This window comes from Taurulus bubalis, assembly GCF_910589615.1.
Source record: "Taurulus bubalis genome assembly, chromosome: 18".
NCBI lineage: Eukaryota > Metazoa > Chordata > Actinopteri > Perciformes > Cottidae > Taurulus > Taurulus bubalis.
The window spans coordinates 7174174-7189420 of record NC_136606.1 but is presented as its reverse complement, the minus strand read 5'-3'; positions in this window follow the sequence as shown (position 1 = coordinate 7189420).

Genomic DNA, 15247 nt, shown 5'->3' with positions numbered 1-15247 from the left:
GCATTGGTGACCAATACAACCATAGGAGTCATGGGGTAAATGTGTGTAAAAGCTCAGATCACGTTTCTTCCAAAAAGAGAACCGAGCAAGCAAAAATGTTTTTAAATCGTTTATTATTTAAATAAATATTTACATAACAGCTTCATATAAATCAAATTTATTTTTCTTACACGACACATCTTTCTAAAATCAACTGCTTTAACAAGGAAGAAAACAAAATAAGGGATGGATTACAATGATTCTGTAAATCTGTGTTGAGAGGGGTTCAGAGGTTCATCTCAACCTCTCGTGTTCATCACTGAGCAAATATTCCTGTTTGCGTTCAGGAAGGCTGAACCTGGATGACATTTACCTTCGCTCAATTACCATTTAAAACCTGAGCCTCAAGACCGCGCTCACCCATTATAAATGTCGTCATAGTATGCATAACTCTACATGATAATTTGATACACATTTTAGTTTGTTGTTACTAAGGAATAAGAGGATGATACTCTACACTAACTCAATAAAAGGCCATACTGCATGGCTAAGAAAACAAATTAACATCTTAAGTCACACATTAATCATTCAGGCACAAACAAAGTAATAGACAGCCTCGGTGACATTTTGAGACAGCACTCACACAGTTTGGCTACAATGCCTTGCTAAACGGTGTATAGCTTATGGCTCAGCTCGAAAACAAAAGGACTCAGGCGAGGTGATCTAAGAAAATTAGAGCACGCAATTAATGCCCAAGCTACATTTCTAACCCACATCTCTTCAACCAGATTGTTGAAAATTGTCTCTCCAATTAAAACCACCTGGTTTGGATGATCAGTTTGAAATGTTAGGATAAAAATGACAGTGAAATCATGGGGAAGGAGAGACAACTTAAACCGGCCAATAGAAATCGTGTCGCTGTGGCCTTTAAGCATGATCGCTGCTGCTTAAACCACAACTTCAGACTATGGCAACGTCACTTTTAACTATAAAGATATGGGAAAGAAACTCAATGTACACATAGTTTACATTATGCAAGTAAAAAATATTAAAACAAAATGGAGGACAAAACTCTAAAATAACCGTTTTATTTAATGCAACCTTATGCTTCTCGGGGATTAAAACAGAAACCCAATGAAATGCTCTTTGTTTTCTATTGCTGTCAGATCATGCATGTAAACGCAATACTTATAATAAAACCAATTGTTTGCTTAAAAATGTATAAAGAAAATACTCTTTTGTTCAAAATACTATTCGGGGAGGGATTAAAGGGTGAATTAATAAAATTTTAAAAACAACACCTTGTTGTTTTCATCCTGAGATTTAAACCAATGTGTGTCCCTCTCAAAGGAGTAATTTACTATTTTTTTAAAAATTGTTATGCACATACATATTCTGCATCAGACAGCGTTCAGAGATGGTGCCTCCCGTTGGTCAGTGGGCGTCTCAGTTAAATCCATTGTTACCTTTCCTGGAGACTGTCATACTGCATCAGTGTTGGGCTGGGACGAGTGCGTTCCACTCACAAAGTTATAAACCAAAAACTGAGAGGTGGCAAAATAATGTGTGGCAAAGAGTTTTCCATCAGGCGTGGGGTCGGAGAAAGCAATCTCGTCTTTGCTCAGGTACGAGCCGTAAACGAAGTTGTTCCTGTTGCGAGAAAAAACAACAATGAACGTGTCAATTTGTTTCTGAGGCGACAGAACCTCAGATGTCGCTGTTTTTTGTGAAGAGGCACTGACCTGAGGCACTCGAGCATGCGGGAGGCGATGCCCTGGCGTCTCATCATGTTGACCACCCAGATGCGGCTGATGCCACAGATGGCCGGCTCCGCCGTTGTGGAGCAGCACCAAGCTCTCTGACGTTCAAACATCACCTTTTCTCCCTCTGAACCCTCGGGTGTTGGCTCCTCGATCACCCTGTATCCCTGTGATCATTCACAAGGCTCAGCTTACGTAAAACTAAAATGCACTTTGCTATTCTATTACTGTTGTTTTGACGTGATAAGCATGTGCTGATGACACAGGATTGCGTGTTCTTACCTCTTGTATGTGCTCCGCTATAAGGCATCCACCCACTTTCTTGTCATTGGAGATGAAGAGGAAGGTTTTTGTCTGAGAGGGACACTTGGTCTCCACCTGCTGGAAGCCGAGGTCGTTGTCAACCATCTCCCTGATCTCCTCCACCTGAGAAACAAACATTAACGTGGAGCCAAAACATAATATGCTGCTGTTTGTGGCTTTAAAGGATTCACCCAAAAGAAAAAAGGATGACCTAGTGCTTCTTTTGCCGTTATAAATTACAGTTTCACACCTAAAACTAAACATATTTTAACTGATTGAGCAGAGCTGTCCTTGCCAGTGATACCCACCAACATTAATAATCCTTTAATGGCAAAGGGCAGTTAACATACTGTACCTTCTTCAGAGCATATTTGGGATCATCTGGCAGGACGAGAATCATCTTGCCGTCAGGATACTCTGCCAGTATTCTCTCTTTTTTCCATCCCTGAAAAAAAAAAAAAGAGGGAGAAAAAAAAAGAGGAAATTTATGTTAGATAAACTCGTAAGGAATGTTTTTATTGTCCTCATGAGACATTCATGTTCTTCATTTGTTAAATAGAGCACCTTCCTATGTGCTACCAATATTGCAAATACACATACTTCATTATAGTAAATATTGTAACTATTTACACACATGGGTCTACTTTTGTTTCATCAATTCTGTTCATATGTACATACTTCTATTTCACTGTATATACACTTCATATACTTTTTTGATATGCATTTTTGCACTTTTCTTTATATAATAATTTTCTTAAATTGAACACGCTCTGCTGTTTTGTTGTATATTATTTTTCATACCTAATATTTTTGTGTCTTCTATGTAACTTTGCTTGCTGCTGCCACAAACTAATTTCCCCTTGGGTATGAATAAAGTATACATACATCTATCTATCTATCTATCTATCTATCTATCTATCGATCTATCTATCTATCTATCTATTAAAGTGTTATTATTATCAGTTATATTTTAGACTTTTCTTCTCCATAATCATATCGCTACATCCTCTTGCATGCTGCTGCATAGACACATATTTCTTAACGGGATGATTTATTGTCATACAATAACAAGTGGAAGAGTAAAGTGGGGAGAACATTACAAAACATTTGCTATCAGAACAGCAAGTGGCTTTTTAATCACTTAAGTCAGCGAGAGTAATGTTTTATACGCTCAAGATACAATCACAAAAAGTTCTGTTGTCTTTCATGGTGTCTAGTCAGAACAAACATGGAGACGGCATCTGAGTATATGCCATGTATATACGGTAGTTTCCTGTAATTGGCTCAGATACCTTTCTAACTAACTTGGTAAATTAAATTAAATTACTCCACATGTGCTTAATGTGATGCTCGGGTATTCCTACATGAGTCTGTGTTTTGCCCTGATGAGTCTATGCTGTGAGACACTGGGCAAGCCAAAATAATAAGACAAGGAAACCTCCTCTCACCACATATTTGACAGCGCTGATGAACTGGTTGTGGAAGAGTAAATGTTGGGATTCATCTTCAGGGTTGGCAGCAGAGTAGAGCATCCCACACACGCTGCAGGCCACTGCTCCAAAATGCTTCTGTCCTGCATCCTACGAGACAAAGAAAGCACAGATCACTCCTTGCATTTGTGAACATCCTGCCAATATACACAACAAGGCCTTAACCTGCCATGTCTGACAGACAGATGCTCACAATAATGGTTTGGGTGACATCTTTGTCAGCCTCCTTTAGTTTCTTGACTTCTTTTTGCAGACAAGCGTCCGAGAGAGGAGTCCTGCCATCCTGCGGCTCCGCTGCTCTGCTGTGATACAAACACACATCACATTACTTCAGATTCCCGCTGCTACGAGGGAAAAAAAACACGTCAAATTACTTGAGAGACTACTTACTCTTGAGGTTCTTTCGATGTCTTCTCGGCTGAATCGACTGTTTCCGTCTTATTCTCCGGAGAAGGATCAACAACACCGGTGACTGTAGGGAAAGGAAAGATCACATGCACAGTTTGGAAACCTAAAAATAATCTTCTGGCTCGATGTTGCCATGTGATAAGTAGCAACTTGGACATGATATCAATTAAACTGTCTTCTTGATAGTTTATATAATGTAAATATATTTTTCACAAAGATTGCATCATCTAGTGATAACATGAAATAAATATAATGTGGCAGCAACACAAGACATTACATAAATCACGGCGACTGTAAATAAATGCATACCTGCAGGCTTTTCTTCACTCTTCAGTGAGTCATCCGACATCTTCGAGCCGTCTTTAGAGGGAATGGCAGCGGTGGGATCAACTGTATCCTAAGTAAGAAAGAGACAGGGGATAAGTAACATCTTTCTTCCAAACTGCTGTTCGTGACACCCATTATGGCCCGATTTATTTTTGAGTTACCTTGCATTTGACATCTTCTGATGATGGTGCATTTGGGGTTTTCTGGGGCATTGAACCAACATCAGCTGTCGAAACAGAAGGCTCAGATTTGATTGAACCAGCAGGCTGAGACGCCGTTTGCTTGAGCTGAGCTGCACTTCCACTTCCAACAGGCTTTGACTGAGGTGAAGCAGAAGCAGTGGGCCTGGACTGACCCGGAGCCGACGCGGCTCTCGACTGGGGCGTCGTCAAAACAGGAGACTTCAATGGAGCTTTAACTGCAGGTCTGTGTGTTGAAGAAGCTGCGGCAGTGGCGGAGGCCCTCGACTGGGGTGTTGTTGCAACGGCGGGCGTTAACAGTGGAGCGGTGGAACCGGCAGGCTTTGACTGAGCCGACGCCGCAACGGTGGGCTTTGACTGACCTGAGATCTGTCCAGCCGGTGTGGTCTGAGCTTTGAGTTTCGCCTGGTTGGCAAGATGTGATGAAACTGTGGGTTTTGACTGAACTGTGGGTCTGGATTGAGTTGCGGGGTTTAACTGAGCGTTCGGTCGCGTCGGCTGTGTGGGCCTCGACTGAAGGCCGGGCTTTCTTGCAGCTACTGGTAATGGGTCATCATCTAGTTGAAAGTCATCAAAGGAATACTTGGGTCTGGGTCTGTATGGCTTGTACTCAACTGGCTGCTGTTTCGCAGCATTAAGTCCGTTGGGCATGGGCGGGGGCGCCGCCGGCAGCGTCCTCTTGGCTGCTGATCTGGTCACTTTTGGGGCGGGCGCCGGAGCAGGGGTCTCTTTCGGAGTTTGAGCCTTACTTTGCCTTGTGGATTTACGCGTTCCAGCATTAGGAGTCCCAGTTTTGGAGGCTTCGGCTTTGTCAGGTTCAGATTTAGCGGGTTCACTTTGGGAGGTTTCCGTTTTCGTAGGTTCAGTCATACTGGGTTCAGGCTTAGGAGGTTCAACCTTCGGGACTTCTGGCGTGGGTGTCGCAGGCTTGCTAGTTGAGCCAGGACTTGGGGGAGGTGTTTTTGATTGACTTGCTGCAGGCGGACGAGCCGGGGTCACAGGACTCACTGAGAATGGAGAGGAGGAGGCGGACATGGGCGATTGCCAATCCATGTCTGAAAACATCTGATTTGCTTGGTCGGATTTAAGTTTCTTCACACGTGCCCAAGACATTTTCTCCCTCTGCAGTTCAACCTGTCTCAGTCTTTGATATCTGGTTAGCTTCTTTTTCTCGTGGGCTTTCAGCGGCACACAAATCTGCGTGACGAAGAAACGCCTCTTTGGAGGCTCTACAGCAGGCTCGGCGGGAGGCTTGGCCTCAGCCGAATTGTCCATTGAAGGCTGGGCTGTAGATGCCTCTGAAGCAGGGGTCACCGAAGCAGAGCTCCCTTCTGGTCCAGCAGGAGTCGCAACACTGTCTGCCTCCCGTGTGTTGACAGGTGGACTTTCCTTCTTACTGGCTTCGCTCTTGGCTGCCGCTGCTGCTGCTGCCGCGACGGCGGCTGCTGCTACTGCTGCTGCCGCTGCCACTACTACTGCCTGTTTCTCTTCTTCTATCCTCTTCAACAGCATGCTGTCTGTAGCAATGTCCTCTGCGATCTCCTGACACAACGCTAAGAGGTTCAGCTGCTGCCTGTTTGCCGTTCTCTTCGAGGCAGCAGCCTTTTGCTCGGCCAGAGCTGCCAGACGGGCTTTGGTTCTGGCCTGTGTGTTCATTTCTTGCTTCTTCGGTTTTTCTGCTCCTTGCCTCTTTTTATCATCTTCTGTCTTTTCAGCTGTGCTGTTTTGCTTCAAGCTGGTCCCACAAGTGTCATCTTTAGTTTTCTCATTAACCATTTTCTCAGACTCTTTAGGAAGGACTGCCTCGGGTGTTTCCTGGGGTTTTTCTATTATTATGATGTCACTATCTTCATCATTCTCTTCCTCAGCTACAACGATCTCACGGCCGATCTCTATATCCTGTAGAATCTGCACTTCTTGTAGGTCCAAATTAGCCTCAATGTTCTCCATCTCCACTGCATTGCAGTTTTCATTCATGACTTGAGAGTGAGAGTTTGTCATATCAACCTCTGAGATATTACTGTCCATCATGGCGGATGACGGTTGCTGGCTTTGATCCGAATTTTGAAGAACTTCAACACCTTCCTCAGTTGAGCTTTCGGTCTCGAGCCTGCTCCCCTGATCTAAAACCTCACTTGTATTTGTCACTTTGATCTCATCAGTCGTTTGACATTGCTGCACTTCCGCCTCAGGAAATCCGGTTTGTTGGGATGCATTTAAAATCATTTCATTTTCCACGTCACCTTCCAAAGCACTGTCTGGATCCACCTGCTCCGAAAGAGAGTCCGACAAACCCGATTCGGCCGCCGCTTGAGTGACAATATCAAAGTGGATTTCACCCTCTGGGATCGGTTCTAAGATCACAAACTCCTCAGATGTACTATCTGGCATTTCCACTTTGGGGGTGGCCGTAGTCGTCGTCGTCACCGTGACGTCTGAAACCTCCTGAAGTCCAGAGTCCTCGTGTTCAGGAAACTCTGTGGCACTGACACAGTCTGGAGACCCATTCCTTTCACTGGTTTCTGGGGCATCTCCTGACTGGCCATCTGGCCTGCTGATGTCATCGCTAGAGCTGATCACCGCCACTTGTTTCACATCCTCGTTCATGCTACTCCGCTCCAACTGCGCAGGGACACAACTATCTGGCAGTCTGACAGTTTGTACTTCCATTTCAACTTCCTGGCCATCTGAGACACAAACCTGTTGCGCAACATTTTCCTCACTTTCCAGTTGTTTGTCACAACGGTTTCCTTCATTAGTAGGCAAATGTCCTTCCATCTGCTGGGGGCTCTGTATGTCCAGTAAAGAGACACCATTGTGGTTCTCCGACGCTGGAGAAATCTCTCTATCATCGCTACTTTCCGGACTACTAATGGGCTCATACACTATCTGGTTTTCATGAATCTCAACCTCTGACTGATTAACAGTCTTAATCTGCTCTTCTGGTGCCTGAATTACAATATCAACATCATCTGGTTGGCCACAAACAAAAACTATTACTTCATTGCTTCCAGTTCCTTCTGCGTGGCCTTCAATATTACTGACTGCGACAACATCACTGTCAGGCTTATCAGAGGAAATGATGGCAGCCTCTTCTTTAACCTGATTAATCAGATGCCCCCCTGTTTCCTCTTCTAAAGCAGAATCTACCCCTCCTGTTGATCCACTTATTACATCCATATCCACTTGGATATCATCAGCAGTCTGCGCCGTCTGCGTGTTTACATTATCCTTACTTTCAGCCATAGGAAGCGGCGTGGGAGTTTGATCTGATAAGACCACGGCGGCGTCATGGACTTCCTCCATAACCGGGTTTTGCTGTTCTGCTGCAGTAGAAACCTCCTCTGGCGTTGTAGAAGTGTCCATACTTATTTGAACCTCTGGAGCATCATCAACACATTCAGCATTAACCTGGTCTTCATTTTCCTTACGCTCACAACTTATGCTCGCTAGATCTTTTTGAACTTCTGTGTTGAGTTCACTGACCTCCTGGCTTCTCAGGTTTTGCATTTCCACTGCAGGTGGTGGATTAAAAATCTCCTCTAGTGTTGCTGTTTGCGGATCCATTTCTTTTTGATTCTCAGTGGCATCCACACGTTTTTCAATAACCTTTTCTGTGTCATGAATAAATTCTTTAAGCACTTCAGCTTCTGTAGTGAGTTCATTGACCTTCAGACTCCTCTGGTTTTGTGTTTCTACTGTAGTCGTCTGATGAAAAGTCTCCTCTGGTGTTGCCGTCGTCTGCAAATCCACATCCCTTTGATTCTCAGGTGCACTGACATATTCTGTGATAACCTTGTTTTCATTTTCATTTCTGTCTGAAGACTGAATCATTAGACCTTCTTGAGCTTTCTCAGATTCGTCCAATGCAGGTTTGATTACTTCTTGGCTCCTCTGGGCCTGCGTTTGTGCTGTCGGTGCCATGTTAGAAATATCCGCTGATGTCGCTACATTCACTTCATTTGGACTTTTCGGACTTAGTATTTCCACTGTCGGTGCTGTGTGAGATATCTCCTCTAATGCTGTAGTAGTCTGCGTGTCGACTTCTATTTGGCTTTTCTCCATTTCCACTGAAGCGGCTGGATTTGAAACCTCTGATGTCGATGTAGTCTGCGTTTCGAGTCGACTCTCTGGTACAGTCACAGACTCAAAGCTCAGCTTGTTTTCTTCTTCATGACGTTTCGTCAATATGTCTGTTGCAGGTTCAGTGACTTCTTGGCTCTTCTGGTCCTGTGTTTCTACTGCAGGTGCCATGTTAGAAATCTCCACTGATGCTGTTGTAGTCTGCGTGTCGACTTCTATTTGGCTTTTCTCCATTTCCACTGAAGCGGCTGGATTTGAAACCTCTGATGTCGATGTAGTCTGCGTTTCCATTTCGATTTGACTCTCTAGTACAGTCACAGATTCAAAGCTCAGCTTGTTTTCTTCCTCAGGAAGTTCCGTCAATATGTCTGACGCAGGTTCAGTGACTTCTTGGCTCTTCGTTTCTACTGTAGGTGCTATGTTAGAAATATCCACTGATTTTGCCGCAGTCTCCCCTTTTACTTCATTTTGACGTTTCTGACTTGATGTTTCCACTGTCGGTGCTGTGCTAGATATCTCCTCTGATGCTGTTGCAGTCTGCGTGTCCACTTCTATTTGGCTTTCCTCCATTTCCACTGAAGCGGCTGAATTTGAAACCTCTGATGTCGTTATAGTTTCCATTTTGATTTGACTCTCTGGTACAGGCATAGATTCAAAGCTCAACTTGTTTTCTTTTTCCACATTTTCAACCATATGATCCTCATGATGTTCAGCAGATGCACGGTTTTCCTGAATTTGTATTTCTACTGCAGATGCAATGTTGGAAATCTCCTCTGATGTAGTCGCTTCTATTTGACTCTCGGTAGCAGCAACACATTCAGCACCGACCCTGCCTTCATCTTTGGCGTTCTGACAATTTGCAACTGGATGTTTCTGTGCTTTGTCAGACATGTCTGTGGTGTGTTCACTGTCTCCTGGCCTCTCCTGGCTTTGTAATTCCACTGTAGATGCATGATTAGAAATCTCTGACGCCGTCGTGGTCCGTCTCTCAGGTCCACTACTAGTACATTGAAAGTTCTCGTCTTCATTTTCAATCATTTTAGAATTGAACACATGATCCTCATTACATTCTGTAGAAATGTCTGTGACACGTTCACTGACACCCTGGTTATTCTGGCTTTGTATATCCGCTGTAGCCACTTCACTAGAAATCTCCTGCTCTGGTGTTGCAGGGGCATGTTCAAAGTTTGTCTCCTTTTCTTTTTCTTGACTTGTCATTGCATCTCCTTTGACTTCAACAGGTATTCCTGTAGCGTGGTCTTCAACTGTGTGGTTTCCCTGCTTTTGATTATCCTCTTTAGGTGCCGAGTCAGCTCTCTCCTCTGGTGTTATTTTCATCTGCACGTCCATGTCAGTCGGAACCGTTGAGACTGCGACACAATCGGGGAGCACCTCGCTTTGATTTTGCTCTGGAACAGACTCACAATCTGTCATTAGTGTTTCAGTCCGGCTGTCAGTTGTTGTGTCCAGCACCTCTTGGCTCAGTTGTAGCGCAGCAAAAGACCCCGGACCAGCAGCAGGCTGGGTCGACAAGAACTCAACGCCTCTCCTTTCACTTGCTTCAAGCTTTTCTTCAGACTCTCTGACTAGTTTGCTCACACCATCACATGAGTTGGTAATTGTAGCTGGTACGCCATGGCTCACTTGATCCTCCGATTTTGATTCCTCCTTGAAGGTAACTTGAATTTTGACACTGAGGTCTGTTTGAGTCTCTGTTGTTAGATTTTCCTCAGTCGGACTTTCTGGATTACTACGTCCTACCAGGATCTCTTCTGGTGCAGAGTTTGTTTTGTTTAATAATGCTTCATCTTCTACATCCCTGTGGTCTGGAGAGACACTAGCTGCTTTAATCACTTCCTGCACTTTATTTTCACCTTCCTTACTTCTACATTTCATATCCAGCTTTATCTCCTCAGAAACAGACTCTTCGGCCTCCGTTGTTTCAGTTTCACTGCTCACTTCGGTCTGACTTTTACAAGCTGTCCTCTCATCTACCTGTACTTCACCGCCACAGCCTGGATTTGCCTCTCCAGTACCAGAATATAGTGTGTCCTCTGCCGTTGCAAGGGATTCCTTATCTACATCATTTTGGCTTTTGGTAGCAAAGTCTATCTTTTCTTGGTCCCCTGCCTTGGATGTGATGCAAGGCAAACCTGCAACTGTTGCAGTGACAGAGTCCGATATTTCTCTACATGATGTTTGTGTGTCATTATCTGTGAGCAGTTGGCTATCTGGATTTTTTAATTCCTCATGTTTACTTTCATCAGCTGTACACGTAAATCCAATGCTAGCTTCTGCACTCCCTCCTATAGAGACAACTGTTTCTTTAGACTCTGCTTGTGTGGCATTAACTGACATCTCTTGTCTCTGTTGTTCAGTGTCAGACAATGCAGATTCTTTTTTCTCATCCTGATTCTCCTCTCCCACACTTGAATCTGAAAATCTACCATAATTGTGCTCCATCTGAACAGGGTCTCCAGGTGGGGATCTCGACCCCCTGCTTGTCTCCTGTGTGTCGGACACTGCCTCTTCAACCTTGCGCTTAGCTTTGACTCGATTAGAATACTTTCTGATGCAGCGGGCCTTGTCGTCATCATCTCTCTCTCTGAAGAGGTCAGTCTTACTACTGTCACTACTCAAATCATCCTCGGACTCTGTGGAGGCGGTCCGCTTCAGGGAAGCTTTGGAGTTAGCTTTCTGTGAGGGAGCTTCTCCGCAGGAGGCACTTGTGGGTCTCAGTAGCTTGGCTTTTTTGACAGGCGGGTCAGAAATAGTTTTGCTGGAATCCTTTGGAGGGGAACTCTGTTTGGATGACTTGGCGGGTTTATTTCCCCCTTCCGGAGAAGTAGACAGTTTTTTCTTAGTCCGTGGGGCTGCTGTATTTTCCCGTGTATTTCCTGTTTTAAGGGACCTATTAATGGTAGCTGGTGCAGTTTTGGATGGCAGATCCTCCCCATCATCATCCAACTTCCTCATCTTGGGCTGAGAATCATGAGGAGATGATCCTCTCTTTGGGGCTGGCATCCTGTCAAAATATGGGACAACTATAACCAACAAGAATTGTGAAATCAAGACAACAGAGGAGATACAACATATCCCAAACATTTCTACTTTATAAAATTAGCCAGTATTGACACTTTTCTTCCAGGAATCCTGTGGTTTCTGCTTCTGATGAGGTGAATACAGAATATATGCTTTCAAACGACCCGACAGAATTGCTCCGTGTCCAAATTCAACACTAGTACTATATTACTTTGAACTACAGCCCCTTTTCTTAATGGTTACCTGGGTTTACCAACAACCCACAAAGCTAACGTTGAACATAAACAGTGATACGTCGTAGTTCAACCAGTCGGCTAGCGCGTCACACAATGTACGATCCACATTTACTCACGTATTCGCCATCTACATTCAGTATATCACTGAAAGTCTGACAGTCGACGGAGATCCTTGTCTCCGGGAGTTGTGCAGACAGTCAGAAACGGACAGCTAGCCCGCTAGCGAGTGGTTGGGATGGGTGATGGGAGCTAAAGCTAGCAGCAGCCAACTCGCAACAAATGAGCGAAACGGGACTCGCGGGTGAAGTCAGTGTGAAGCTGGAGGCGAACAGACCGAGAGGACGGAGCGGTCCTCACCGCACTAACGGCCGCGGAAACATACAGCCAAGACGCACGTTAATGAAACTCACTTTGATGTTTTCTTTTTCAACAACAGCTGTTTTTTTTTCTCTTTCCTGTGAATAAAAATTAACTGTACTTCCGGAGGGAAACGGCGGAAGTGACGTCGCAGGACCACCGGTCGCTGCTCACGACCGGGTCCGAAGTTGCATGTAGAATATATTTTGAAGGAATACAAATATCACATGCCAACCGATTTTATACCTAAAAAAAAGACGTACTTGATTGTCTTCATTTTTTATTTTTTTATAATTTAATAAAAAAAAAAAAAAAAGAAAATTCAAATTATTATGCCGTCATCTAGTATAAAGTACTCCTCTACACTGTAACTATTGTCTGACTTGGTAGCCGAATGTGGTGGGCGTCTACCCGTCACACGGGAGCTCCGGGTTCGAGCCCGGGTTGGTACAACTGAGCGTGAACAACCAAACTGAGCTAGGCCTCCCCCTCGGGGGACCTCTGCTCCATAGCTAGTGTGGAGCTTTGTTCACTGGGGTCTGATAGCGCCAGGCATGGGGCTGGGACTCCAGTGAGACGGCTGCAACTCAGCCCGGTTAAGTATAGCAGTAGTACAGCTCTCGTGAGGAAGGCCCAGACATTAGCGTAGCCGTAAATCCAAGTCAGACGGGGTCCATAACAGCAATGACGATTGGTGTTGGGATTCTTTTTAAAAAAATAGATTACATATGTAGTTATGTAGTTAGTTATGTTATGTTATGTTAGTAACATAGTATGTTATGTTAGTGATGTTATGTAGTGATTATTATGCAAAAATAGCAATGCATTAGCAGTGAGGTCAATATAGTAAAACATAATTTTAACTTCAATAAAAAAAAAAAACGTAAAAATATAAAGTGTATAAGCAGTATTAATAACAACAGTGCCTAATATTAACTCAAATATAAATAACAAGCGCAAAAAGTAATTTTTTGATTGATACTGGGGGATTTTAAAAGTTGCCAATATTGCACATGATATTGAAATGTAAAATGGCAAAAATGAGAAGAAGAAAAAAGAAGCCTGAAGATAGTTCATGATGCTACAGTAAAGATACGAGTAGTGACCACACCACCAGTGTTCCACCAGTGTTCCATGCTAATGTTTGCATAAAATGTATTATGTATTTGTTGCCTTTATTTGGTTATTTCCCAACAAGTGTCCCATATGTAGTTTAATTGTATTTAATGGTGTTTGATCATCTTGAATTAATTTGATGTGTTTGCTAGCTGATGTTAATGAGTTACTAATTAATGTGTGCTATTGGAGTTTTAATAGAGGCTATTGCTTTGCCTTCTGTCTGAACCTTTCTGTTTAGCACTTAGGTGTTGAAGTGCAAGACAGCTAATTAAACATCAGCTGAAGAAATTCAACCTGCCAATGAGCTGCCATCGTTGAGTCCATCCTCTGCTCCTCCATCATCGTCTGGCACACCATAGCCACGAATGACAAAGGATGGGTAAAATGCAGAGAATAATTTTTTTATCCACTGTGGGATTAATATAGGATTATATAAAATAAAAAAAACACTATCATCTCTCCAGTCGTTCGGCTTGGAAAAATCAAAGGACTCCGGCGGCTGGATGTTAAAAGTAGCGCTGGGAGCGTTAGCCGCCATGCTAACGGTAGCTACTTCCCCGTCCTGCTCGTTATCACTCATCTAACTTCACCGAACACTTCTTCCGGCCTACGTCCCTACAGTAGTACAACTTGTACATATCCTGCTTTAGCTACACAGCACTTCTGACACCATGTCGCGTTTGCTTAATAATGCGTGAGACAGACTGTGTAGTAAAGCCAACATGTTAATTCCGAGCTCACCCCGTGTCTCAACCCAAAAATGCACAGCGTCTTGTCACCAGGAGAACATGTATGGGTCACCAACGCTAAGACGTATGAAAGAAATCTTTGAAATATATGTTGAGTTATTGTTGTGTTATGGTGTCTTGGTTATGTGAAGGCTTAGTTGAAGCTAATGAGGTTAGTTAAAACACGTGATGTTAAAATGTGAGAATTCAGGAAACTGCAGTTGTTTAATTAATACACTTGTTTCATACTAGTTCCAATGCTCACCAAAATGCCTAACATTATTTTCCTTACAGGGTTCGAATGGTCTTATGGGAACAACAGTTTATTTTTTGTTATCTTAAAAAGGAAGGTGTGGTACTGTTCAATGTTACTCATAACAGCTCTAGGTTGGTAGGCCGGGGACCAATACGACGAGGGAGTGAATGTGTGGGGCGGGGTTGAGACACGGGGTGAGCTCGGAATAAACATGTTGCCTTTACTACACAGTCTGTCTCGCACGTTATTAAGAAAACGCGACACCCACCTGTAATACCTCTGTGCCCCTCCAGAGGGGCGCGTTCAACAGTTTGAGAACCACTGTCAGGTCTGAGGTTGGTTTCATATGTCTGTGTGCACCAAATCATGCTGTAATATCTGTCATTTGAGGAAGTCTGGAAAAAATTAATTGCTAAATTGTCTGTTTTTAAATGTGCTGCTTTCACTCCCTTCTATACAATCAATTTAAATTCAATAACATTTATTTTGAATAGCCCAAAATCATAAATTAGCCTCAGAGGCCTTATATGCCCTCACATTTAAACAGGAAACACTCCCCCAAAACCCTTTTAACAGGGAGAAAAAAGGGAATAAACCTTAGGGAGCGCCACAGAGGATGATCCCTCTCCCCAGATGAACAGAAGTGCAATAGATGTCATGTGTACAGCACGAACAACATAACAGAGTTACAACACATTCAATGCATATAACATACATTATTCATATAATTAAGTATTTATGATTTACATGCTTTCAGGGAGTATTTGTGCAATTATGACACATTTATAGAGTATACTGAATCTTTAATTTTGCAAATGTGTTTTCAACTATAGAAAACTATAAAAAAAGAAACCAAAAGATCAAACATTGAAGAGTAAATACATTTTCATTTCTTCTCAGAATTGATTGACATGCATGATTATCAGACACAAACCACCAAACGTTTTTATGTGATTTTA